We start from the raw sequence: 10657 nt of genomic DNA on the forward strand, positions 1-10657 counted from the left end.
CCTTCACACAAGGATTTTGATAACAATCACTTACACGCTTCAACTTTTATGGCACACACGAAATGCAAAGGAATGCATCATGCAACGAAGGATTATTAAGCTCTGTCATCATGAAGAAAGCAATAGTATAAACTGATATGAAACTGAAGAAATGTAGGACCTATGTTCACATGAAAAAAAGCTCATGATAGTAGGACCTATGTTAATGATGACCTATGTTCACATGAAAAAAGCATATTATTGAACACCCATCTTATGCATCTCCTTTGATTGTTACATGTTATGGTGCTATAATGCTTTTATCTGTAATTCAGGCAGGTGAGAAGCTGCCATATCCAAATGTATTTCATTGTCTAATGATCATATATTTCTGCTACACGATATTTAAAATCCCCTAATCTTAACAGGTAAAGGCTCCTATGGGGCAGTCTACAAAGCTAGAGGCCTGAAAACATCAGAGTTGGTAGCAATCAAGGTCATTTCCTTGAGCGAAGGGGTATGGAAAAGATCAATTATCGCCGACTTGAGTGTGTATCTACACGAAGATTAGCTTTGGCTAACACTTTGCTTTGCTAGGAAGAAGGCTATGAGGACATATGTGGTGAAATTGAGATGCTTCAGCATTGCAATCATCCAAATGTTGTTCATTACTTAGGGAGTTATCAAGCAGAAGAGTATCTTTGGGTATTCGATTTAATCTGCTCTTGCTCTTCTTGTGTTGGCACTATAATGAGCAACTCTTTCAGATTACTTAAGGAATTCTCCTTTTTCTCAGATTGTGATGGAGTATTGTGGTGGGCAGTGTGGCAGACTTACTACATGTGGCCGAAGAACCATTGGAAGAACGGCAGATTGCCTACATGTGGTGAAGCACTGAAGGTTTTTGACTTACAAACTCAGCCCAAATTATTATTTAATCTCTAGAACATTAGTAGCGACGAACCGGGCGGGCTGTTTGCATAGATTTTTGTTGTCGTTAAATGGGCTACTAAAGCACACATCTTCTACTTTGTGCATATACTACACATACCAATGTATGCTTTTGTCATATGAGGGAAGGGGATGTGGTGCTATGATTGGACTTTGATTGATTTGCTTGGTTCGCGACTTGCCTTTTTGCAGAATCTACTTGTTTTTACATTATGGCTTGCTCTTCCCATGAGAAATATGCTTTGGCTCTAAAATAATGATAAGGCTCATGGCTACTCTACTCCCCTTTTCTGAGATTTGCGCATCTCTTGAATTGTTGGCATTTGTTGCTAGCCAAAGCCTGCGCCCATGCTAATTCTTTATCAACTTTGCCATTAATTCATGTTGCCTCATCTGAAGCATAGTCGTGATGAGTGCGTCTTGTAAACCATGACACAGTTTCAAGATGTTCCACATTTCTTAAACATAGTTGTAATTTAAAATTACTATAAACTAAACCAAAAGGTCCTTAATTTATTAGGCTTATATCACAAGAAGTTTTGGGCATTATCCTTTTGCTAGCGGGTGTCATGTCCTAGTGTCAAGCCCTTGTTTGTGGGTTGGCCACCCTTTCAGTTAGTCACCCCATTTTTGGGCTTTTTATCATTTTTATTATTTTTAGGCAGCGTAGGTTTTATTGGCCTACTACCCTACCTGGAGGTTGGCAGCCTATAAATAGGCTGCCATAGGTCGTCATTCCCTCAGTTCATTATTGAGTCCCTTGAGCCCTCACCTACAGGTCACACCCTTGCGAGACCTCGCTCTTGTATGCATCTTCTTGAATAGTGTTCCTGATTATTTCATCTCTTTCCCTCTCTCTAGCGCCCTTGTCTTGTTCATTTTCGCTGCGCCCTCTGACACCCTTGTGGGAAAGAGGCACCCAACGTTCAACATCGTGATCTTCTACAGAGACGAGGCTGCTCATACCTAGCTAGGTGCGGTGGGGGCAGGGGGCTGCTGCCCCCAACGCACCTAGGTATGCTACACCTCGCTTGTAGAAGCTCATGATGTTGTAATCCGCAAAGTTTGAATTATAGTAGGAAAGTTTCTAAAACTTCTTGTGTATGACTACTAGGCCTCTTACTAATACGTTTTATGGTATTTAAGTCCAAAGTTGATATTTTTTTTGGGTCTCTCCCCTTGGGACCTTGTCAGTGGGAAAGTTTTGTGGTATATCTTACCAGAGACATTTCAATTTTCTAAAGCATTGTAAGGTTCAAGCATCAGACAACTGTATTCAATTCTCAGGAAAGGTATTACCATTTGTTTCATGTTTTGATCTTTTGTGATAGGGTTTGGCATACCTTCATCATATATTCAAGGTTCATAGAGACATTAAAGGCGGTAATATTCTACTTACAGAACAAGGGGAGGTGAAGCTTGGTGAGAATCCCTTGTGGCTATTGCTTGAAAATGTTATATACGTGGTTTTCATGTATGCCATAGTCTATGGAACTTTTGAAGCGTACCATGAAAGATACGATTAGATGCTTGCATGCAGGTGACTTTGGGGTTGCTGCTCAGTTGACAAGGACGCTATCGAAACGTAACACAGTATTCACACTCTTTAAATTCGATAAAAACTGTTTCTTGAATGCACTTATGTGTATTGAAATTTTGTATGCAAATTTTGCTCTCAATTTGCTGCTGCATTCACCTAGCAGATGCAGATTCTGTAGAGTAAGTTGTCTATTTGTGTAAAAACCTTAGGGCTAAAGTTTTTAAGCTTGTGTTATCTTGTGAGTGTGAGATGTATTACTACTATGGCCCTTTCATATCTATAAGTCCATCCTATTGGGCACTGAGGATGCTACTGGGGATGTCATAGTATCTAGTCCATATACTAAGTTCATAGTTAGGTTGTGGAACTCCCATGAGTATATAACATGCACATTCCCAAAAGGTGAATTTGAACATGATCCTGGATTTATTTAGTTATATATATATATATGTATAAGTTGCTCGCACTAACACAAGTACATGAGTACAAATATAACCTCCTGCCTTGTATTGAAGATCATTAAAACCCAAAATATCAGTATAGCCACAGGTATGTGTCAAAAGCCAATGGCTATCTGCGTAGTCTTGTGGATGACTTTTTAATTTTGCAGCTTTCTATAAGGTGAATTTGGGCATGTTCCTAGATTCATTTAGGTATATATGCAGACTCCTCTATCCAAAGGAGGTGCTGGTTGGTAGGCGTGGTTGCTTGGGATACTTTTTTTTCCAATACCTCTCGCTCTCTAGACCTCCATTTCTTACCATTTCACTTGTTCTATGGTTCTGGAGACTAGTCTGCTGAATCATCATACTTGATCCAGCTTCAACTCTGTAAAGCAAGCTCCATGCCATCTAGGTCACCTTTGAGTAGGCTTTCCAGAATGCAATCATGGATGGACAATATGTGAAATAGTGGAGATTGAAGCATGTTGGTGCAATGGCTTGTCATGCTTGCATGAGCTACAAGGCAGCAAGGAAGCACAAGGTTTGCTTGCAGCGCAGAAGTATTATGTATGTATCGCATGGACTTGGGACATGCTCACCGGTGAGGAGTATTTAAGTGCGAGTGTTGTTGCAAGCCTTTTTCTAATTTTATTTCATCAAAATGTACAAAAATTCAGCAAAGTGCTGTCGCCAAATAAAACATCTCAGCTCTTGGCTGGATCACCACCGGTTCAACAGATACAACATCTCAGCTCTTTGGCTGGATTCAAGAATAAACGTATCAAGTACATATGCTCAGCTAATGGCTGGAACCAAAATAAAAGAAGCTGATAATGGGTCTTGGCTGGATTCCAGAATAAACGGTATCAAGTACATATGCTTAGCTCATGGCTAGAACCACTGAAGAAAAAGCCAATAACGGCTGTAGGGGGGATGGAGGCAAAGAGGACCACTGCGGGCTACCTAATGAAGGCTGAAAAAGATACCACAAAAACTATGCTCTCTACGTGTGTTGCGATCTAGATGATCCCGTTTTTGGTCACATGCCCCTTCTGCAAAGCAAATGAATGAGCTCTCCTTCAAACGCTACTCGAACCTATGAGGTGGTGGAGAGCGTGCACTTGAAAATTTGCGAGCAAGTCTCCTTTAAAAACTGCCACCCCAGTAGGCTCCCTATAATAATCCATATCTCTCATTAAGGCTCACCTGTCTTTGTATTCAGACATTCAAAGATCAAGGAAAGGATTTCTCTTTTGTTTAGATTGCTCAATCAATGGATTTGTAGGATGAACTCTTGCAAAAGAGGTGCAAGAGGGGTTTGAGAGTGTGGTGACCGGTGACCCATCTCTGAGAATTTGAACGCCTTGCACGTGCACAATCACTAGAGAAACAAGGAGATGCAAAGGATCTTGCCCAAGCCTTGCACATGATCCAGCCACATGATCCAGCCACATGATCCGGCCATACAAAATCGTGGCATCACATACCTCGATGCATGCTCCATCATGAGCCCACAGCTGCCGATTGCCTAGTGAAGGCTCTACACAACTACCTCTTTGTGCATAACTAATGCCCCCTTCATATAGTAAAAGGCCTAGGGCACCTTTTAAAACAACTTACTCTATAAATAGAGCTTCAACCACACATCATCGTGAACCAACTTTAGCTCATCTTTGCTTGCCTTGTAGTAGTAGGACTTCTCTATCCCACTGGCCAGGCTTGCCACCTGTCAGGTGTGCACATATATATGGACTCTATTAATAGAAAGAATCAATATCTTTTTTATTGCGTGGACAACAGCACCATTGTCGGTGCTTCTCGAGCAAAAAGGTACGGTTCTCTTGTAGGCCTTCTTTGTCATCAGTAAGGTGCACGGTTTTGCAGTCGTGTCTAAGGAGGAAGAGAAGAGGGGCAAGAAAGTGGTTGATGATGACAGTGATAGTGATGATTCATTCATGCACGAGTGGATGGTAAGGAAGATGCCCAAAGGGGATCGATGTCTGAACTATACTACGAGGTTTGTGAGCACCTCAGACGGAGGGGGCTTGGAAGCTTTGACTGGACAGGAGTCCGGTGTTACGAACAAGGGAAAACGGAAGGAGAAGACTTGCCATCGGTATGGCAAGATTGGACATTTCAGGAGGAAGCGTCCGGCTGTTGATTTTGAGCAGCAAGGGGTGTACAGGGTGGTAGACTCCAGGGCTATGGATCATTATCTTTCTTCTTCATCGAGTGTTGCGGATCTTGGTCTTGGAGTGCATGATCAGCATGTACCGGATGAGGGAGATATTGCGGTTGCTCAGAGAACAAATGGTGAGTGGCTACAAGAACGTTCGCATGTCAACTATGGGTTGATGTCACATGCGTTGGAGGATAGAGGTTTTACTCAGGTGTTTCCTTAGGATGGGGGACAAAGTACTAGAGTATGGTTGAACACCTATAGCATGATAGTGATAGGATGCTGGGTCAGGAGATGCATAGCTTTGATCCACATGTACGTTTGAACACCTATAGCATGATAGTGACAGGATGCATGGGTCGGGAGATGCATAGCTCTGAGCCACATATACGTTTGTGGTCGTATCTAGTTTTTTTTTCCATTTATCCATGATGCATAGAGACATGGATACTTGTAATTGGATTTGTCTCTTAGGCCATGGTGACCTTCAGTAGATGTTAATATAATCTTTCTTTCTTTCTCTCTCTAAATCTGATTGGAAAATTTTAAAATCTTTTTAAGGCTCCCATGGATTTAATCTTTGGCTCACACACACACTCTCTTTCTAGGCCATCGTCCACTTTTCTTATGTTTATTGTGTAATTTTATTAAGCATTCTTGGTGATTTGTTTTGCTCTTGCAATTTTGTGTTTTAGTCGTGTTACTTTTTACTTTTATGTTTTGGATTTGTTTGTTTGCTTGTGTGTGTGTGTGTGTGTGTGTGTGTGTGTGTGTCTTTCTCCTCTCTTCATCTTGATTGTTAAGCTCAGGCCTTATGATGGTATATATATAGAAGGCATTACATGTGCACATGGGTTTTTGTTTTGAGTTTGTGGTCTCTTTTTTTGTTCATTCAAGGAAACGTAAAGATAACATTTGTTCTCTTTGTTCTTTTGTGATCGAGGGAATTGTGGGTCTTAACTATGTGCTTGCATAAATTATTGCTCATGGAGTTTGGTGGTGTGGATGGTTTCTGACCTTCTTTATGCCGCAATTTAGAAGTTTTTTGTTTTTTGTGTTAAAAATCTTTATTTTCTTTGTAGTCAATTGGGACACCCCATTGGATGGCACCAGAAGTTATTCAAGGAACCCGGTACGATGGGAAGGTTAGGGATTGGGAGCTGTACTATTGGTTCATGCATTGCTTTTATCAGGTTAAGAAGACATCATTCACTATCTTTGTAAGAAACACAGTCTCTGCTATATTTGAATGCAGGTTGATGTGTGGTCCCTCGGAATCTCTGCAATTGAGATGGCTGAGGTCAGATATTTGCTTCTCATGTCACCTTAACGAGTCATTCCATGTTGCACTATAAAGTGTCTTGTTATGGGCACTACTGTGAAATGATGATTATTTTTCGGTTTTGCTTTCTGTAGGGATTGCCTCCAAGGTACAATGTGCATCCTCTGAGGGTAGGTTTGTCATTTATTTAATTTTGCAATGTAATTTTGCTGGCATCGAAGTCATGATGCCATTTTTTTCCCGAAATTAACAAAAGTGCCCTTTTTTGATGGATCTTAATGTAAAGCATCTTATGTTGGGTCTTCATGTTGAAGGGAAGACAGTATAGGAGGAGGTGGGGAGTTTTGATAGAAATGCTTTTATTTATACACACAAATTTGAACTATCAAGAGCAACAGACAAAGCAACCCAAATTAGAAAAGCTAGGCAATAGTAAGGGTGGAAGATACTTATCAATTTATGATTTCCAGTGGAGGATATTGTTGAAATATCTGATAAAGAGGTTGAAGTGTGCAAAGAGGAAATGGAGGATGCACAGAAAGATTAAAAGAATTGATTTGATGCAAACATTTACACTAACCTTTGTCTAATGAGCATGATGATGATACTTGAGAGTTAGGTCTTGTTGAGATGAATTCAACACCTAAGATTAGAGAGACAAATTCAAAGCATAAGGGTGGAGAGAGAATAAATATTAAGCTTGGTCAACTAATGAGAGGTTGGTTATGTGTGAGATGAGCTTTTCATGAGATGAAATCTTATCCTGGCCTTAAGGCCCAGTAGGCATCTTGTAGACAGTTTTGTTCACTACATCTCAGCCCCTTACCTTCAACATTCGACTTGGTTCTCAAATTCATATTGTTTTCCTATCAGTTCAATATCGTGAGTCTTTGTCGCATCATTTTTTTCATCTCATCTTTGTAGCCATTGGCTACCTATGTGGCCTAAGTTTGTGTTGACAAATTAGAGGCCTCAATACTTCCATTTTCTATATGCAGCTGTTCTTGTTTATACTTGCAAGGTCGGTCATATCTTCAATCATGCACATCTAGGTTTATGCACTTAAGTGCATGCAGATAGTCTGCAGCCTAGCCACAACCTAATCCCCTAGTTTGTTACCTAATTGTTGGCTGTAAACTTTGTGTACAGGTACTTTTCATGATCTTGAGGGAGCCTGCACCCATGCTGGCAAATAAGGAGAAATGGTATGCATCAGTCTTCTTGGTGTAGATGAAAACATTAAGGTCTTTCTTGCATGGTCTAAGAAATGTTAAGCTGGCATACCAACTTTTGAAGTACAAGACAAAGTTTAAACTGGCATACCAATTTTTAAAGTACAAGAGAAAGTTTTGGCAAGATCCCATTTTCCACTGGTTATCAGGCCTTGCACACCCCAACCTTTATACAAGAAGGCTACGTATTAAATCTGTCATAGTGTCAAGCTCCATGTGGAGAGTTGTGTAATGAAATCTCTATGTTTGCTTCTTGAAACCTCACTGTCAAAGGTAGGGGTGCAAGGGGATTATTGTTGACTCTTGAGTGCTTGTTGTGTTTGGTTAATAATGTATTACAACAGTTTTTGATGGGTACAAAATTTGCAGTCTCTATGCTGAATAACATCTGTCCTAATCCAAGCTTATTAGTTTGATGTCCAGCTCATATAATGTATTAGTCTCTATGCTGAATAACAGCTGTCCTAATCCAAGCTTATTAGTTTGATGTCCAGCTCATATAATGTATTAGTCTTTATGCTGCAATCAAAATGTACTTAAGAGTGCCCATCTAGAGTATTGCAAGTGTATTGCCAGGAGTTCTTGGCCAAATGTTTTTCATTAATTACTCTCATCCTAATTACTCTGAGGGAATGTGTATTTATGTTTCCTTATTTTTTATGAAGGTTATTTCTAGCATAATTCTTTTGTACGTCAGGACATACGACATACCCATATGGGTATGAAAGTATGTTTGAAGTATGGTATTTTCTCATCATCTGAAACATACGCGCTTCTCATAAGAAGTTTTCCCATATGGGTATGAAAGTATGTTTGAAGTATGGTATTTTCTCATCATCTGAAACATACGCGCTTCTCATAAGAAGTTTTAGACAAAATTCCCAATGTAATTCCTGCTTTACTGATTATTACGACATCACGAGCTTTTGCAGGGGAGGCACCACGTACCTAGCTAGGGGTGGGGGGACCGGCAGTCCCCTGCCCTCAAACGCACCTAGCTAGGTATGCGGTGCCTCATCTACAGAAGCTCATGATGTTGAATACTACAAGGAAAAACCAAGGGAAAGTGGCCTTTTCCCCATAAGGAAAAATGAGTTGTGCCTTATTTTTTGAGTAATTTTTTAGAGGGTGTACATAAAATTATTCTAAACACATGAGAAGTTAAGCACATTTATATTGATTGAGGGCAAGTATGTTATTTTTTTTCATACGCATTCATACACCATATGTTGAATACATCTACATGGTGAAACATACAAGTATGAAAAAAACTATGATTTATAGATAAGATTCTTCTGACTTCCTGATGGCATATATAAAGCAACGCATCATTGTACAAGATTAAATGTCTGTTGTATCCGTGATGATTGACTTATTATCAAAATAAATATTTAGAAGATGCATGTGAGCATTAGTTTCAAAATAGATAGATGTTTTACTTTCGGTGCATCTTGAACCTAATGAACTCCATTTCCTTATCACCAATAGAAAAACTACAATTTGAATTTAGGCAAATTACTACCTAATATTGTGCCTTTTTAATGAATCGGCTAAATTTCAGGTCATTGATTTTCCATGAGTTTGTCACAAAATGTTTAACAAAAGAAACCAGGCTGCGTCCTTCTGCAACAACAGACATGCTTAAAGTGAGTGAAAAGCTTGGGTTGATTGTTTTGGGTATAGTTTATATCACTCGTGTCTGGTTTCGTTCCAGAATAGAATCAAGAAGTAAAAGCAGATTAATATGCACATGTAAGTGGTCATGAGCTTGTGTGTGAAATTAATGGTTTTGTTGGTTATGCCTGACTTACAGCACAAATTTATAGAAAGATACAACGACACTGCTAGCTGTATGGCCCCAAGGATTGAGAAAGCAAGGTTAATCAGGCTGGAATCTGAATCTGTACCGCATGGTATCCAGCAGGAGCCGGAAATCACTGCAAACAGGAGGCGAAATGAGCTTAAAGCAGGTATTACAGAAATACAGAAATGTGAAGAGCTTTTTGCAATCAAGAGAGTAGAAGGGTGAAAGCCTTTTTGTTGTTTTATTTACCCCATATGTTTGACTCAACAGCAATGGTCTTGGGAAAAAGGGGGAATGTTGAAAATGGGTGAGGCGCATGCGAGTACCTTTCTCGTGAAAACAGAGAAAGTTATGCCTTCAGAATCCTTCAGAAAGGGTTCGCCTTTGGAAGGAGAAGGAACAGGCGTCTCCAATGAAGAAGGTGAGAGAGCTCCCTCCTTGCTGTGCCCATGTGGTTTTTCCACGTGTTGTACCGAGGAAAGTTGTTGTGCATCAGATTCAGGTGAATTGAGCACCATGGTTGTGCATCTGGAAGATTTAAGCAGTCAAAGCGGACGAGCGAGGAGCATCGTTGAAGCTTGCCATGGATTCTTTGGATGCTAATCTTGAGAGGCAGGATTCTGTGCCTCAACAAGACGGTGATTTAAAGCTTGCCATGGATGCTAATCTTGAGAGGCAGGATTCTGTGCCTCAACAAGACGGTGATTTAAAGTCAAGACCTCACACATGCATCCCAATGTCATGCCTTGAACCAACTCCTTGATCCCATCACAACATGCTTTTGAAGGCTTGGCTTCCACACTCCCAGATGTCACACAAGGCAAGGCTAGGCTCAATGCCTCGTCCTCATCCTTGCAATTTGAAGCACCTCTACTCAAGCTTATCATGTTCCGCCAACAAATCATTACCATTAGTACCACCTACACAATCACACACAATCACACACAATCAAGATTGTTATCAGCCTTAAAAGAGAACTATGATTTTAATTTATACTTGATTTTGTAACTTTAATTTTACTTGATTTTGCCTTCAAACCAAAGTTTTCAATCTCAACAACAACTGATACTTTTACATATCTTAGCCTCAACCAACAATAGCTATCAATAGCTTAAGCATTTCAAATGCAAAAGACAATTGCATCAAGAAAACTGATTTAAATTCCACATCATTTTGAAGAAAGTAATGCAATGAAACCTCATCCCTAAATTTGTGGCTATTGGCAAGATTTGTGCACCTTCCCATGA

The 10657-nt window shown here is 40.0% G+C and overlaps 1 pseudogene; it reads left to right on the plus strand.

Annotated features, from left to right (window-relative positions):
- Positions 1 to 10379, plus strand: part of LOC147617989 (serine/threonine-protein kinase 1-like) — a 17602-nt pseudogene extending 7223 nt beyond the window's left edge.
- Positions 10380 to 10657: the final 278 nt, after the last annotated feature.

Source organism: Cibotium barometz, chromosome 36 (assembly GCF_041138505.1).
Source record: "Cibotium barometz isolate CiBa-2024 chromosome 36, ASM4113850v1, whole genome shotgun sequence".
In the NCBI taxonomy this organism is placed as follows: domain Eukaryota; kingdom Viridiplantae; phylum Streptophyta; class Polypodiopsida; order Cyatheales; family Cibotiaceae; genus Cibotium; species Cibotium barometz.